Source organism: Monodon monoceros, unplaced genomic scaffold (genome assembly GCF_005190385.1).
Source record: "Monodon monoceros isolate NGI ecotype Baffin Bay Population unplaced genomic scaffold, NGI_Narwhal_1 Super_Scaffold_6, whole genome shotgun sequence".
Taxonomy (NCBI): domain Eukaryota; kingdom Metazoa; phylum Chordata; class Mammalia; order Artiodactyla; family Monodontidae; genus Monodon; species Monodon monoceros.
In genome coordinates, this window is record NW_021703783.1 from 17,154,650 (window position 1) to 17,173,359 (window position 18,710).

Consider the following 18,710-nt stretch of genomic DNA (forward strand, 5'->3'; position numbering starts at 1 on the left):
ACAGTAATAAAAAACTCAAGGAAAAAGATTTCTTTTTCTTTCTCCCACGATGTTGATACCAAGGGAGGGTATGACAGTGACTTCAAGTGCCAGGATAAAACAAACCCCAGAACAGGAAATGTGAAGCAACAGGAAGAGTAACAGAGAGAGATATAAGATAAGAATAAGATTTCAGGAAAGGTTCACAGGTAATACAAACAATGAAGTCACAAGGAATGTGGACGTCAGTGAATATGGAGCTGCCTTGTGATATTAATTTTTTTTATGTTTCCTTTTCTTTTAGAACACTTTCTTTTAAAGCAACAGTTGCTCCAAGGTCAGAGTCAGAAAATACTCCTCTGACATATTTTATCAAGCACTTCTAATGCACCAGACACTATTCTGGCTACAGGAAATAGAATCTGAATATGATTGTAAAGTATATACTTTCATGGAGAGAATTCTAGTTCAGAAGACAGATAATTTTTTTAAAAATAGACAATGAGAAAATATCAAGTTATGATAAGTAAAATACAAATAACAAAACCACAGTGATGCAATATAGAATAACTAGGGGGTTACTTTAATTTGGGTGGTCAGGAAAGGTTTCTCTGTGAGGGGCCAGTTTCCATTTTCTACATTCAAGAGGAGGTCCTCATCTAGAGTCTAAACCCATACTGTTGTCTAAGTGAAAAGAAAATTATCTTGGGCCAAGGAGTACAGATACTGAGGGATTTGCTGAGAGAGTTCTGACACTGTTAAACTGTCCTCACTGGTAGGGCAAATTCTCAGCTGATCTCAGATTATTACAGTGCAGTATTAGCACGTGAATATTTGTTTTTATTTGTTTACTTCATTGTTTTATTTTTCTCTCATGGAGCATTTTCTTGCCTTTAATATAAGTTGAAGGAGGCTTCTGGCAAAGATGGAGTTAATGGGAGCTGGCTTATACTTTCCAACTTGAAACAAAAGAACAAAATATGACTTCCCTGGCAGGGGTTAAGAATCTGCCTGCCAATGCAGGGGTCACAGGTTCAATCCCGGGTCCGGGAAGATCCCACATGCTGCAGAGCAACTTAGCCCGTGCACCACAACTACTGAGCCTGCACTCTAGAGCCTGTGAGCCACAACTACTGAAGCCCGTTTGCACTAGAGCTTGCGCACCGCAACTACTGAGCCCATGTGCTGCAACTACTGAGCCCACGTGCTGCAACTACTGAAGCCCGTGTGCCCTAGGGCCAGTGTTCTGCAACAAGAGAAGCCACCACAATGAGAAGCCCGCGCACTGCAATGAAGAGTAGCCCCTGCTTGCCACAACTAGAGAAAGCACGCAAGCAGCAGTGAAGACCCAACACAGCCATAAATAAATAAATAAACAAATAAATATTCTTTTCCATTATGAAAAAAAATAAAGAACAAAATAGTAGAAGATCTAAGAAGCAATGGGGATGTAAAACAGTTTGGTAGTTTCTTAAAAAGTTAAACATATTCCTGCTGCATGACCCAGACGTTCCACATGTAGGTATGAGAAATGAAAACAAACATCCACACAGACATATACATAAAGCTCATAGCGATTTGATTTGTAATAGCCAAAAACTGAAAAACAAAACAACACATGTCCATCAGGAGGCAAATGGATAAACAAACTATGGTATGGCCATATGACAGACTATTATTCACCAATAAAAAGGAACAAAGAATTGATACATGCAACTACATGGATGAATCTCAAAATAGTTTTGCTAGATAAAAAGTCAGAAAACAAAGGGTATATACTGTGTGATTTTATTTCTAGAAAATTCTAAAAAATGTAAATTTGTCTATAATAACAGAATATAGATCAGTGTTTGCCTGGGGCTGGGAAGGAGGTGGGGAGAGGCAGGAAGCAACCATAGAAAGGGGTACAAGGAAACTTTTGGGTGTGATTAATATGCTTGTTATGGTGATGTTTTTCACAGGTGTGTACATATGTCAACTGTATACTTTAAATATGTGCAATTTACTGTATACCAATTGTACCTCAATGAAGCTGTTAAAATTATCGAGGAAAATAGTTCAATATCCAGAATCTGACAATCAAAGATTACTGCAAACTCTTTCCTATTTAATGTGAGTGTGTTTTCAATATGAAGTGGTCTTGACCCAATGCTACTGAAATTATTTGATAAATCACTTATCTTTATAAATTGTTTAAAAGTTTTTTTTATTTAGAAATTTCATTAGCAGTTTTAAAATTAATAAGGCCATACTATTGGAATATCATGTAATTATGTTGGTGTCTTTCTTGCTAAAGTTATTATTATTATTTGCACAGTTAAAAGCTTTTTAAATAAATGATGAATATGCAGTACAGTATTTATGGGGGATGAAAGTGCATCTGGAAATAAAATACAACAAATTATTCACAGTGGTTCTCTCTGGGGTAGAATTACAAGCTCCATGGCTGATTTAATACATGGCCCTACTGTTTTGATTTTTTAAAATTAACATGCTTTATAATCTCCAAAAACGGATCTTTCGATTTTAAGAGAAAACAAAGAACTTCAGGTAAAGTTCCTGACACAGTGACTGGCACAAGACACTCACTGAACTGTAGCTATTACCTAAACCTCAGATAACTGGCAGCCTTCCTGGGAACGCTGGAGCATCTTCAAAGAAACCCTATTCTAGTTCTCTACACAGACCCAGAGGCAAGACAACATGGAGAGTCTATTTATTCAACAGCCGCTTTGAAGACAAATACATCCCTTCAGTAGTCTGAGGGGATATATTTCCCCTATTTCTACTTCAGTCCTTTTCCACAAATTTCTGTCCTTTGCAGGCTACAGCCTGATGCAAAAAAAGACAGTTGTCCTAGATATACCCAATCTTTGAGGGCACAGTTTGGAAATGCACAGGACCCTTCTAAAAGTGGGGCAGCAGTCTCACCGTAGCCCACAAGTAAGTAGAACCTGTGCACAGGCAGTTGCCTCAGGACCAGAGCACAAATCTCCACCTGGTTAATCTGGCGCTTTAGAATAAGCTGGTCAGGGAGGCAGCCGGGGAAGATCCCCAACAGAAACTGGCGAAGGAAAACATCTTCCACCGTTCGCTCTGTAGCCTGGCCCTCCCCATCCAGGTTACCTGTGTGCAGTGACAGCCAGTCCTTGCGGTGGGTGACGTGGTGACTCGCGTGCGCCTCCTCGCAGTTCACTAGCTTCTCCCGCTTCCGGACTCGAGCCGCCCGGTTCTCGGCGCCGACCTCGCTGGTGTTCAAGTCTCGCGAGACGCCCGGCAGCTTCCAGTTCTAGAGTGCATATGGGCGCCGCCATCTTGGGCCCTAAAGTTATCGATTTTTTAATGTTTGTCTTTTCAGGGGCTAAATATGCCCTTATTTTCTCCACCTTCCCGGCCTGCCACGCTCCTCTCCTCCCCGTGTCCTTTCCGTGTGTTATTTTCTATCAACCAAAAAAAAAAGTACCATCTGAAAAGCAAACTGAACCAAAGCATCACTGACTTTAAATATCAGGGCTTTATTTCCTCATTTAGCCATTGAATCAGAGATAACACTTTATGCAGATGAGGTTCAGTTTTGGAAAGTGTTTTATACCGGAACAGTGAATATTTCTCTCTAGTATTGACGATTAATTGCTGTTCTCTCACATGTATTGATTCTTTTGAATCTCTCACATGTGTTGATTCATAGCAACCAAGAAACTAGCTTTTTTTTTTTTCTTTTTTTTGCGGTACGCAGGCCTCTCACTGTTGTGGCCTCTCCCGTTGCGGAGCACAGGCTCCGGACGCGCAGGCGCAGCGGCCATGGCTCACAGGCCCAGCCGCTCCACGGCATGTGGGATCTTCCCGGACCGGGGCACAAACCCGTGTCCCCTGCATCGGCAGGCGGACTCTCAACCACTGCGCCACCAGGGAAGCCCAGAAGCTTAGCTTTGAATACAAGTATGGTACGGATTGATTTGTGCCAGGGTTATTAGATGTTTCAATCAAGTGGATCTTCCTTTATTTCATCAGCTCGGTTTGTACACCAGGCTCATACACAGTCTCAAAGGTTGCTAAAATCAGCCCTAACACAGAGTGAAATCAGTGCTAAATTAAGTATCAAAGATGCAGTTACTTTTTTTTCTCCTAAACCTTGGAAGAGACACCTATGACAGTGAAAAGAAGGTATGGGATCAACTCTTTAATAAAATCATTGGCGCGATATGCCCCCTGACAAATCAAGAACCCAGAGAGAAAAGACAATTTAATAAATGACAGCATTTATACCCCTCCCCTATATAACACAACACTTGTTCAGAATACATTTATTTGGAAAGGTAGAGTTAAACTTTGTGCTCAGAGTTCTTTTCTTTTTAAGAACTAACCACTGATCCCAATATAGCTTCCCAAGGGAGAAAGAAGCTTACTCTAAAATGGAGAGTAATTTCTTTGGAAGGTACAGAATCCTTGTCACAGAAGATTTACAGAAAGTTATTTGACAGTAAGGATAGAACTTATAAAAATGATGTCTTGCGATTCCTACAGATGCTATAATTCTGCCATTCTTTGGGAATTAGTACACTGGCATAGTAAGAAGACCAATTTTAAAAGTCAGACTAGAAATTGCATTTTATTTAAAATTAGAGGAATTCAGTTTTACTTATAATCTATATATATTCAGGCCATTTAACCTGAATTGGATCATATTAAAAATGAGAAATCTCTAATCTACCGTAGGGATACTACCAGTATTTTCTTCCTTCCAAACACAAACGTGTACATACCATATGATTCCATTTGTGTGAAATTCTAGAGTACAAAAACCTATAGTTTCAGAAAGCAAACAGTGTTTTTCTGAGGCCAGGATTGGGGGAATTTACTGAGAAGGAGAACAAGAAACTTTTTAGAGTGATGGACATAGTCTATACCTTACATCATGTGTCAAAAACTCATCACACTGTGCACTTAAAATGTATTCATGTTATTACTTTTAAATTCTACTTCAATAAAGATTTTTAAAACTATATTAAGATACCATTTTTTACCTATCACATTGGCAATAAATTCAAAAGCTTGACAACACACTTTTTTCGTGGGGTTGTGGGGTAATCAACACTCTCACATTGCTTAGGGAAGAAAAAAACGTTTCAGGCTCTAAGGAGGGGAGTCATATGCCTCTTTTTTTTTTTTTTTTGCGGTACGCGGGCCTCTCACTGCTGTGGCCTCTCCCGTTGCGGAGCACAGGCTCCGGACTCGCAGGCTCAGCGGCCATGGCTCACGGGCCTAGCTGCTCCACGGCATGTGGGATCTTCCCGGACCGGGGCATGAACCCATGTTCCCTGCATTGGCAGGCGGACTCTCACCAACTGCGCCACCAGGGAAGCCCTCATATGCCTCTTGATACAATAGTTGCAGAATATGTAGCATTCCTGCCAAAAAATGCATTAACAGAATCTAATCATGTGAGGCTATCAGACAAACCCAAATTCAGAGACATTCAATTGATCTGAACTCTTAAAATTTTTCAATGTTAAAGACAGAGGAATAGTTCCAGATTGAAGGAGACTAAAGAGTTATGACAACTAAATGCAATATGTGCTCCTAGACTGGATCTTAGAACAGAAAAAAAAAAAAAACCAAACAGTTATAAATGACACAAATGGGACAATTGATAAAATACAAATAGAAACTTATATAAGATAATACTGTTATATCAACATTAAATTTCTGAAATTATCTTTACACTATGGTTATGCAGGAAAATGTCTTTGTTGTTAGGAGATACACACTGAAGAATTTGGGATTAAAGGATTATTGTGTCTGCAATTTACTCTCAAATATTTCATCAATAATAATAGTGGCAATGCTTAGAGAGATAAACAAAGCAGATACGGGCAAAACATTAATGACCGTTGTCTCTGAGTAAAGGTTATATGGGAGTAGGATTTTTACAACTTTTTAAGTTCGATCGTTCTTTTAAATTTGGATTTTCAAATAAATAATTAAAATGAATCTTCAAATAGCAGTTTCTCAATTGAGAAGGAAAGCCAAAAGAGAAAGGAGAGATTTTTTTTTTTCCTTGGGCTCTCAGAATTGAGTAGACCTCTTGGATTCTTGGGAAAGACTTCAAAATGTCCCAAAGATTATAGCTTTGGGGTGTGTCTAGGAGCTCAGAAAGTAAGGCCAGAAAATAGCCTGGGTAGAAAGTGGGCAAAAATGCATATGCATGATGGTAATGGAAGGAGGTCAGTATTTCTGCAGGCTTACTTCTGCTCCTGCTTTGCCAGTTTGCTTCTCTAATTCAGGGGGCTATGAACATTTCATTGCAATTTGGCAGCACTGGAAAATGTACATACAGTAATATTAGTAAGAGGTGTTGATGGCCACAATAATTCCCTGGGAAGAAAAACATGTTCCAGAATTTACCTTGAAACTGGGGTGGACAACTTCTTTAGTCCACAATGCAACCCTTAAGATTAAGACTGTATATTAGAGTCACTGCCAGATCATTATGGTTTGGAATATCCCAAGAAAGAAGACAAAGATAGAAGGGAATTCTGTGGGATAAAAAGGGAAGAAGGGAGAGAAAGACAAGAATAAGCACGTGCTGCCAGCACTACCTCAGCTGCCGCTGGAAGGCACTAGCAAGAGGTGGCTGCTTCTGCTCTTACCCCTCCCACAGACCTCAGAGAGGACGATTGCCTGAAACACAGGGGCTGGCTACTGCGTTAGGGAGATGACACTTTTTTCAAGTCAAAGAAATTTAAACTGGGCAAGGGCTCACTACTCCTTTGAATTTTTATAACTCTTTGTTCTAGTTTGTCAACACTTGTCTCATGCCTCCCTTTATTTTATTTTATTTTATTTTTTTTGCGGTACGCGGGCCTCTCACTGTTGTGGCCTCTCCTGTTGCGGAGCACAGGCTCCGGACGCGCAGGCTCAGCGGCCATGGCTCACGGACCCAGCCGCTCCGCGACATGTGGCATCTTCCCAGACCGGGGCACAAACCCGCGTCCCCTGCATGGGCAGGCGGACTCTCAACCACTGCGCCACCAGGGAAGCCCTATTTTAATTTTTATACATGTTTTATCTCCCTTATCAATAGATCTCCTACAGGCTGAGTACAGAACATAGTAATTTTTATGCTCCTCAAAAAGTTCAGTAAAATGCCTAACAACTCATGCTCAATAAATATTTATTGAGGGAACATGACATTAAAAAAAACAAAAACAAAAAAATCTAGGCCATCAATAGTTCACTTGACGTGTTTTTGTGTGTGAGAGCCCCCTAGTGTGCAAAAAGAGCTGTGTGAAGGAGCCCAGATCAACAGGAATTTAAGCAAGTTTTCAAGGGAATGATCTTGGACTCACTTCTTTAATTCAAGATGCTTTTCTTTTCTTATCTCTCTGATTTATTCTTCTGAGGGGAAAGATCAGTTTTAGAATATTAAAACTCATTAATTCTCCAGGACAGCAGCACTGACTATGCTTCAGACTCCTTCCCAAAGTCCTTTTCATTCAACCCATTAATGGAAGATAAAGTGTGGCATTGATTCTAAGATACATCTTTTCACATTTTAACATTTCTGACAAACAGCATCTTATCGGTGCCTTTCAAGGTCACTCTTTGCTAAGCAGTAATCATGGCATTGTTGCCATTGCCTACATGTGTGCACACTTGGTTATGGCACTTCTCACATCAGTTATGAGCATTATTTCTATCAAGTTTGTTAAATTTAACTGTCGTTTGAATATATTTTAAAAGATATATACTAAGATACACTAACTGCATATCTATATCTATATTTATACATGCACACACATACACGTACACATAGAGAGACAGAGCCATACTTGGCTTTAAAACATAAAGCTATTGTGTATGCAAAAAAGGCAAGAAAATTATGTAGTGGGATGTAAATCAGTTCGTGTAAATTGATTATTTTTTGAAAGAATTCCAGATTGTGCTCCAAAACAACAACAAGTTTCCTACAAGGCCTAAGAAGGGAAGAGACCCAGAAATCGATAGAGCTGTGTTGCATTCTATTACGAGATGCATGCAAAAAGATTGCTTATTATGTGCCAAGCAATGCAGCCAGAAGTGGGAAAATTTGCAACTCTCCCTCTGAATAGATAAAAGAAACTCCAAAGTAATGAGTGACTGATGTGACCTATTTGCGCATTGCGCAGACTATCAGTAAGATGTTAACTTGTCAGCACCTTCCTGATTTTTTGGAACAGAAGTGGTTTACTTGTAATGATACATGATTCATCTGAGGTAAAAATGGAAACAGTAATAATGGTAAATTGAAAATCCTGGTGAATCTCAAGGTAGAAACACTTCTCAAAATCATACTGACAATGTTAGAAGTATTAAAGAGATCAAGATAGTGAACACAAGTAATAAAAATCAGCATATCTACAGCCACTATGAAAACAGTGTGGAGGATCCTCAAAGAATTAAAAATAGAACTACCATATGATCCAGCAATTCTGCTTCTGGGAATATACCCAGAGGTGACAAAAGCACTAACTGGAAAAAATATTTGCACCCCTGTGTTCATAGCAGCATTATTTACAATAGCCAAGACATAAAAACAACCTAAATGTCCATCAATGGATGAATGTATAAAGAAGTTGTGATATATATATGTATATATATATATATATATATATATATATGTATGATGGAATGTTATATATATAAATATATATTTATATGTGATGGAATGTTATTCAGCCATAAAAACAACAACAACAAAAACGAGGAGACTCTACCATTTGCAAGAACACGGATGGACCTTGAAGGCATTATGCTAAGTGAAATAAGTCAGATAGAGAAAAACAAATACTATATGATCTCACTTACATGTGGAATCTAAAAAAAACCCACAAAAACCTAGAAAACTAAACTCTTAGAAAAAGAGATCAGATATGTGGTTACCAAAGGTGGAGGGGAGGGGGAGGTGGAATTGGAGGAAGGTGGTCAAAAGCTAAAAACTTCCAGTTATAAGATAAGTAAGTACTAAGTATGTAACATATGACTATAGCTAACACCATTGTATGATATATAGGAAAATTAAGAGAGTAAATCCTAAGAGTTCTCATCACAAGGAGAAAAATTATATTCTTTTCTTCTTTTCTTCTTTTCTTTTTATTGTGTCTATATAAGGAGATGGATGTTAGCTGAACTTATTTTAATTATTTCACAATATATGCAAATCAAACCATCATGCTGTATGCTATACACTTATACAGTGATGTATATCAATTATTTCTCAATAAACTGAAAAAATCAGCATGTCACTATGATAATATGCATAATTACTGATGACTGAACAATTATCTCCATATATTTATAAGCCACAACATGAAATCTAACAATGAGATCTTCTCCAAAAGCGCATTATGTATAAATGGCAAAATAATTGGATGGATAATGGTTGAGTTAATGGTGGGCTAGCTAAAAGTTACTTGGAATTGGTGTCAACAGCTACCCATAACTCATACAGTAGTTTGATTTCTGATGCATTTCATGCCCATGTATCTTAATGGTTAAAGGAGAAGCTCATTGAAAACTAACTTGAGTTGCCTTTGCTATTCTTGATTCGTTCTTTTTCCATATAAATTACAAGTTAAGTTACACAACGAACTCTCTAGGTCTAGATCAATTTTAGGAGCAATGACATATTTAAGATATTGAATCTTTTTGTTCATGAATATAGTGCACCTCTCAATTAATGTAGATCTTCTTTACTGTCAATAAATTTTATAATTACTTTGTAAAAGACCTCTGAAATTTTTGTTGTATTTGTCATGGATTGACATTTCATTATTTTTGTTGCTATGAAATAAAGTAATTTTATTTTTCAAATTGTATTTTCTAGCTGTTAGAAAGTAGTAGTGATAAAAAATAAAATTGACTTTCATATGTTGATCTTATATCTGGTAACCTTGCTAGATTTCTGCATTAATTTTTAAACTTGTCAAATATTGGTAGGTGAATTTGGTAATTTTGGGTTTCCTGTCATTTTTTAAAAGAAGAGTTTTGTTTTTCCTTTCAAATTATTTTATTTGTATTTATTTATCTATTTATTTATTTTAAACTAATTTTTATTGGAGTATAGTTGACTTACATGTTGTGTTAGTTTCTGCTGTACAGCAAAGTGAATCAGTTATACATATATCCACTCTTTTTTAGATTCTTTTTCCATATAGGTCATTACAGAGTATTGAGTAGCATTCCTTATTAGTTATTAAGTTCTTATTAGTTATCTATTTTATATATAGCAGTGTGTATATGTCAATCCCAATCTCCCAATTTATCCCTCCCCACCCCTTTCCCCCTTGGTAACCATAAGTTTGTTTTCTACATTTGTGACTCTATTTCTCTTTGGTAAATAAGTTCATTTGTACCATTTTTTTAGATTCCACATATAAGTGATATCATATATTTGTCATTCCCTGTCTGATTTATACACCACCCAGTATGACAGTCTCTAGGTCCATCCATGTCACTGAAAATGGCATTATTTCGTTCTGGTTTTTTTTATAGCTGAGTAACTTTCCATTGTATATATGTACCACATCTTCTATATCCATTCATCTGTCAATGGACACATAGGTTGCTTCCATGTCCTGGGTATTGTAAATAGTGCTGCAATGAACATTGGGGTGCATGTATCTTTTCGAATTATGGTTTTCTCCAGATATATGCCCGGGAGTGGGATTGCTGGATCATATGGTAGCTCTATTTTTCGTTTTTTAAAGAACCTCCGTACTGTTTTCCATAGTTCCTGTACCACTCTGCTTTCAGAAAGCAGAGGTAGAAACACATCCTAACTTATTTTATGAAGTCAGTTTTACCTTAATATCAAAGCCAGACAAAGATATCACAAGGAAGCAAACATCCAAATGAACATGTTCTTCATGAACATGGAAACAAAATTCTTACTAAAATATTAGCAAACCAAATCCTGAAACACATAAAAACTTTAAACGACATGAGAAAGTGGAGTTTATCACAGTTATGCAAGGTTGGTTTAATATCTTAAACTTGATTTATTTAATACACCACATTAATAAAATAAAGAAAATAAAGTTCATCTCAATAGGTACACAATAATGCATTTGTAAGTAGCAATAGTCATCCATGGTAACAACTCTCAAAAAACTAGAAATAGAATTCAAATTTTTCATTCTGATAAGTAGCACATAAAAAAAAAACTAGAGCTAGTATTGTATTAATGCTGAAACATGAAATGTTTTTATTTAAGATCAGGAATAAGGCAAAGATGTATATTCTCAGCATTTCTATTCAACATTGTGCTTGTGGTTCTAGCCAGTTCAGTAAGGCAAGAATAAAATTAAAGACATACTTATTGAAAAAAAGAAATACATGTGTCTTCACTTGCAGATGACATCAAAAGCACTATCTTTAAGGAAAAACATAAAATCAACTTCATAAAAATGAAAATTTTTTATTTTCAAGAGACAACATTAATAAAATGAAGAAATAATTCAAACAAGGAAAAATATTTGCAAATATTATATCTGAAAAAGGATATGCATACAAAATATATTTTTTAAATCTAAGAACTCAATAATAAGAGGAAACACTCCCCCCTCCAAATGTGCAATGCAAAGGATTTTAATAGTTCACCAAAGAAGATATATAAGTGACTAATAAGCACTGAAAACATACTCAATTAGTCATTAGGGAAAAGAAAATTAAAACTCCATAGAGATACCATTACACACTAAGAAGGATATTTTTATTTATTTTATTTTTTATCATTATAATTTTTTACTATGGTAAGAACCATATAAAATGATATATACCCTCTTCACAGAGGTTTAAGTATGCAGTATAATATTATGAACTATAGGCACAATGTTGTACAGAAGTTCTCTAGAACTTTTTCACTCTATACCCATTGAGAAGAGGGATATTTTTAAAAAGACTAACAATACCAACTGTTATTGAGTATGTGAAGAAACAATCATACATTTATGTTGGGTGTGTAAAATGTGTATAACTACTTTGAAAAACAGTTTTAGTAGTTTCTTAAAAGGAAAATCTTACCATGTGGATCAGCAATATACGCACAAATGTTTATAGCAGCATTATTCAAAATAGCCAAGGGCCTAAACTGGCCCAAATGTACATCAACTGTTGAATTAATAAGTAAAATGTGTTAAATGAATGCAATGGAATGCTATTCAGCAATAAAAAGGAACAAACTATTGATACATGCAATGACAGGGATGAATCTCAAAAACATTCTAATAAATGAAAGAAGCCAGACATAAATGACTGAATACTGTATTATTCCATTTATATAAAGTTTCCAGAAAAGGCAAAACTATAGAGGCTGAAAGCAGATCCACAGTTGTCTGGGCTTAGGGCTGAGAGCCAGGGTTGACTACTGGAATTAGGAAACTTTGGGGGATGATAGAAGGGTTATAAAATTGGACTCTGATAATGGTTTCACAACTATAAATTTTACTTAAAATCATCAAACTGTACATTTACAATGGGTTAATTGTGTGGTACATAAAATACCCTAAAATAAAATTGTTTTTATTAGCAACCTAATTTATTAGCAACCTAATTTTGTTAACTAAAGTGTAATGTTCATGTCCCACACAGATCTTGGGTAGCTTGTCTATTAAATAATAATAATGATAACAACAATAATAATAAACCTGTCAAGCTATTAGCAAGCAGAGCAGGGAAAAGGGATTGGAAAAATCCTCAGGTGCAACAACAATTTACTTGGCCTGACATCTCCCTGCTTACTAAACCACCATAAGAACCATTTTGATGTGAAAAGGTTAGTTAAGCTGGGCCTGAAATACACAAGAACTTACATAGTTTTGCACATTCTGGTGATGCCTAGAACTGGAGACTGCTGCTGCTAAATCCAAAGGTAAAACCTCTGTCAAAGTGCTGAAACTCAAAGATAAGAAAATTCTAAAAGAACTAGAGGGTGAAAAAGAAGTTGAAATCACACATATGACAATAATTTTAGCAAAATCCTCATCAAACACAAGGCAAACCAGAAGACAATGGAATGATATAGTTTAAATGTTAAAGTAAAAACTGTCAAGCTATATTTCTATACCCAGTAAAACATCTTTCAAAAATGAAAATGAACTATAGACATTTTCAGATAAACAAAAGCTGTGAGAGATTTTACTGCCAGCACTACCAGAAAAGCTAAAGGAATTTCATCAAGCTGTTGAGAAATGATACTAGTTCTACAGAAAGGATGATAAAGCATGAAATTAGTACATGGGGGTAAACAAGAAAAGTATATTTTAATATCCCAATTTCTTTGAAAGACTAAGCAAAACAACAATACTGTATTACAGGGTTTATAAAATACATGGTAATAATACACATGTTGTCTTCATGTCAGTTTGAGCCACTATAACAAAGTACCATAGACTGGGTGGCTTATAAGCAACAAAAATATTACTTCTCACATTTCTGTAGGCTGGAAGTCTGAGATCAGTGTGCCACCATGGTCGAGTTCTGGTGAGGCCTCTCTTCCAGCTTTCAGATTTCTGATTTCTTGTTGTGTCTTCATATGATAGCAGAGAGAGGAAGCAAACTCTCCGATGGCTCTTATAAGTGCACTAATCCCATTCATGAGGGCTCCATCCTCATGACCTCATTAAATCCTAATTACTATCAAAAGCCCCACGTCCTAATACCATCACATTGTAGGTAGAGTTTCAATGTATGAATTTTGGGGGAATGTAAACATTTACTTCACAACACACAACAATAGGAAGAAAAGGACAGGAAAGACAGAGTAAAGTGACTTATACTATTGCAAACTTCTAATATTATATATAAGGTGGTATATTAATTCAAGTTAGACTGTGATTAAAGGTACATATTATAATTCCTACAGCAATAACTAAAATAAAAGCATAGATTGAAATCCAATAAGGGAGATAAATAAGACACTAAGAAAACACATGATTAATCTAAAAGAAAACAAGAAAGCAACATGGAAGGAAAAAAGGTACAGAGCAAGCCAACAGAAAACAAATAGCAAGATGGCAGACTTAAACCCAGCCATATCAACAATTACGTTAAGTATAAAGGGGTTAAACATTCCAATTAAAGGATAGAATTGTCAAAATAGATACAAAGCTAAACAAGACCCAGCTATAAGTTGTTTACAAGCAATGCATTTTAAAAATAAATATAACAATAAGGAAAGTAAAAAAAATGGAAAAAGATATGCCATGAAAATAGTAATCATAAGGAATCTTGTGAGTCTTTATTAATGTCAGAGTAGACTTCAAAACAAGGTTTATGACCAGAAGTAAAGGAAAACAGTTTATTGATATATTTATCTTGATATTTATTTAGAGCATAATATTTATATTGTTATAAATGTTAATACAGATATCCCCCACTTTTCAAAAATTTGCTTTACACCATTTTGCTTCTATGAAAGACATATATTTGTACCTGTTTTCGCTAATGGAAGGAATTCTAAAGAGAATTTTTGCTTTTACAAAAAAAAAAGGCAAAAACTAAAAATAACATTCAGCTTTTGTCTTTTTTTTTTAAACATCTTTATTGGAGTATAATTGCTTTACAGTGTTGTGTTAGTTTCTGCTGTATAACAAAGTGAGTCAGCTACATGCATACGTATATCCCCATATCCCCTGCCTCTTGTGTCTCCCTCTCACCCTCCTTATCCCACCCGTCTAGGTGGTCGCAAAGTACCCAGCTGATCTCCCTGTGCCATGCAGCTGCTTCCTTTTGTTTTGCAGTGAACTGTTATAGAGGCTGCCCACACCCCGGGCACTGACAGTGGCACCTCCAAGATCCTTCTCCAGGAACTACACTCAACATCTCAGCATCAAGCTGCCACAGCTTTGAACTATGTCTGTGAGCATCTGAGCTTTATCTCAATTTATTTTGTGCATCTGTTTTCAAGACGTGTCCTAGGGGAATTGCGTCTTCACTTCATGCCATTTCTGATTACAAAAGGTTTCGTAAGAATGCTCTGCTTTTGGATAGCAGGGGAAACCTGTAATAAAGGGTCAATTCATGAAGAAAATATAACAGCCTTAAAAACTATTTCTCAAGCAATCAGCTGCCGAGGTGATCAATTAGGACAATGAACCAACTTGAAAGTAGCAAGCAAGCCCTTATTCACTTATTGTGTCATCGCAAACAAGAGGCAAAAACAAGTGCCCGTTCCTAAGGGCTTCATTTTTCCTCATGGGACGGCACTGGACGAGAGTCAGATGGATGCAGTGCAGATGGGGGAGTCATCTCACTACCAAGGAGCCCTAAACAAAAGGCTTCTGCCTCTTTATGTCCCTATGGGCCAGGAGGAGGGAGAGAGAGAAGGGCTAGGAGCAGAAAGGCACTGAGTTAAAGTGGAAAAAAGTGCCTTAACCCAGACCCCTGATTAGGAGGGTATGTATTGGGCTAGGAATGCAGACATGCATCTGAGAATGGTTGTCCCAGGAGGTCCTGAGCCCCTGACTGCAATTCACTCCAGAAAATCAATGCATCAGCTCTGTACAAACCTGGTGTGGCCGGGACAGCTTTGTCCCCACGAGGCCTGCCGGGCAATGCCTTGGAATGACCTGTGGTCAGGGCATGAAGGATCAGACAGTCGTTTGACCTGGAGTCGACTCCTCAGTGTATGTAGTTTACAAGAGAATAGCAAAGTACGTAAAGCTAAAATGCACAGAACTGAAAAAGGAATGGGCATACACTTGGAGACTTTAACGTTTCTTTTTTTCTGTAATTTAAAGAGCAAACCGAAAAAACTGTCAGTAAGGATACACTTGACCTAGTAAACATTTTTAGCACACTCCTGCCAACAACTGTGCTCATGGAAGCTGGGCCATAAAACAAGGCTCAATAAATTTCAAAAAATTTAAATCATACATAGTATATTTTCTGATCATGACAGAATTAAGTCAGAAAGAGATACCAAAAAGATACTAGTAAACACTACACATATTTGGAAATTAAAATATACACTTCTAAAAACCCATGGGTTAAAGAAGAATCACAAGGGAATTAGAAAATATTTTGAATTAAACAGTAATACAAGCACTACATATCACAATTTGCGGCAGCCACTTCTACTTCCATTCCTTGGTTCCCCAGATCCAAATATTCTAAATACAATCCAAATATCTAAATATAAAAGAAACTGGTTACTGTCCAAAACGTCTTACTGTGTAAGACGGTACCACAACTTCCTAAGATACTGTCTCTCAGATGGTCCTTAAAGTGAATCTCTGTTAGGCCCTGCCAGCTTTCTGTAAGGCAACTGCTTTTAGGTTAGTGTTTCTCAAACTTTTTTCATTATCCCCCCGACCCTTATTCCAAGGAAATTTAAAAAAATTTTGCCCCTAATCATTATAATATCTAAGATTTTTTTGCCCCTTAAAACAACCTTTTGCCTTTTGTGGAGGCAGTATCACTCCCATTGAGAATGAATGTTCTCCATGATATGGTAAAGAGCAATACTTGTTAATTCCATAGGCAAAAGCTCCTTTCTATACTTCTTTTGCTGTAAAATGTGTCCGTGGTCAAAAGGATGTTGTGTGTTGTATATGTCAATATGGTACATAAGTCCTTCTGTAGATGGTGGTGTACATAAGTCATGGTGGTGATGGCAGAAGCATTGAGGACAGGAAAGACAAATCCAGAATAAGTGTCTATATCAGTGAGAACAAATTGCTGCATCTCCATGATGGAAAGCACTGATAACCACTCTTGACCTTTCAAGGCATTAACTGTCCTATCTCAGTCTTAACCTTTATAAGAGATCGAGGCAAAACAGTAAGTTGAATAGATACCAGTTAATCTCTTTTATCAGTTACCCCACTACTTTCTCTATAGGCTTCTACACAGAGTTGTTTTGCTAGCAGGTATGGACGTTATGCATGGAATCAATAACCTGGCCTCCACCACTGCTGAGTGCCCAAGCAGTAATAGCATGGACCAATATAAAGATATACAGATTGCCAACAAACACATGAAAGTATGCTCAACATCACTAATCAGTAGATAAATGCAAATCAAAACTACAATCAGGTATCACCTCACACCAGTCAGAATGGCCATTAACAAAAAATCTACAAACAATAAATGCTGGAGAGGGTGTGGAGAAAAGGGAACCCTCTTGCACTGTTGGTGGGAATGTAAATTGATACAGCCACTATGGAGAACAGTATGGAGGCTCCTCAAAAAAATAAAAATAGAACTACCGGACTTCCCTGGTGGCGCAGTGGTTGAGAGCCCGCCTGCCAATGCAGGGGACACGGGTTCGTGCCCCGATCCGGGAAGATCCCACATGCTGCGGAGCGGCTGGGCCCATGAGCCATGGCCGCTGAGCCTGTGCGTCTGGAGCCTGTGCTCCGCAACGGGAGAGGCCACAACAGTGAGAGGCCCGCGTACCGAAAAAAAATATATATATAAATAAAAATAGAACTACCATACGACCCAGCAATCCCACTACTGGGCATAAACCCTGAGAAAACCATAATTCAAAAAGAGTCATGTACCACAATGTTCACTGCAGCTCTATTTACAATAGCCAGGACATGGAAGCAACCTAAGTGTCCATCGACAGATGAATGGATAAAGAAGATGTGGCACATATATACAATGGAATATTACTCAGCCATAAAAAGAAACGAAACTGAGCTATTTGTAGTGAGGTGGATGGACCTAGAGTCTGTCATACAGAGTGAAGTAAGTCAGAAAGAGAAAAACAAAGACTGTATGCTAACACATATATATGGAATCTAAAAAAAAAAAAAAAATTGTCCTGAAGAACCTAGGGGCAGGACAGGAATAAAGACGCAGACAGAGAGCATGGACTTGAGGACACAGGGAGGGGGAAGGGTAAGCTGGGATGAAGTGAGAGAGTGGCACTGACATATATACACTACCAAATGTAAAATAGGTAGCTAGTGGGAAGCAGCTGCATAGCACAGGGAGATCAGCTCTGTGCTTTGTGACCACCTAGAGGGGTGGGATAGGGAGGGTGGGAGGGAGACTCAAAAGGGAGGGGATATGGGGATGTGTGTATACATATACTGATTCACTTCGCTATAAAGCAGAAATTAACACACCATTTCAAAGCAATTATACTCCAATAAAGATGTTAAAAAAAAAAAAGACTGCGGTTACTCTGAAACATATTTTGTATGAGAGACTGCCAAGTAAACTTACACTGTTATGTTCTTGAGTTTATCACTCACAATAAACTTCACAAGATTCAATTCAATCATCCTACATCTTTAGTCCTTCATACCATCAAGAATCTAACTGTATATTCAAATAATAAGTTTTCAAACAAAAATATAGACTGTGACTTGTAATTACACCTCTTTTAGGTTTAGGAATTCTTGAGTAATTAACGCCTTTGGATTCTTAATATCTGTTTTTGAACGCTTAAACCAAAATAAAGTAGAACAGCAGGACTCAGTAATATCTAGATTTCTTTACTTAATGATAGTTGGTGAAAACAAGTGAGATCTATTTTCCTCATGTGATCTGAGAATAGATTAGAGCAACCCACATTTATGCTGGAGCTGTGCCCTTTTCCCCCAAATGATTCAGCTAAACCTCATGAAGATTTAACATTAGGTAATAGAATGTCCTTTCCTAAAACAGCTTTAGTCCAAAAAAGCTGTTATGTGAGAATGAAGTTCAGAGAATTAATAAGGAGATCTGCACAAAGC

The 18,710-nt window shown here is 37.1% G+C and overlaps 1 pseudogene; it reads right to left on the minus strand.

Annotated features, from left to right (window-relative positions):
• Positions 1-2,835: 2,835 nt before the first annotated feature.
• Positions 2,836-13,615, minus strand: LOC114885467 (annotated as a pseudogene).
• Between the last annotated feature and the right edge of the window lie 5,095 nt (positions 13,616-18,710).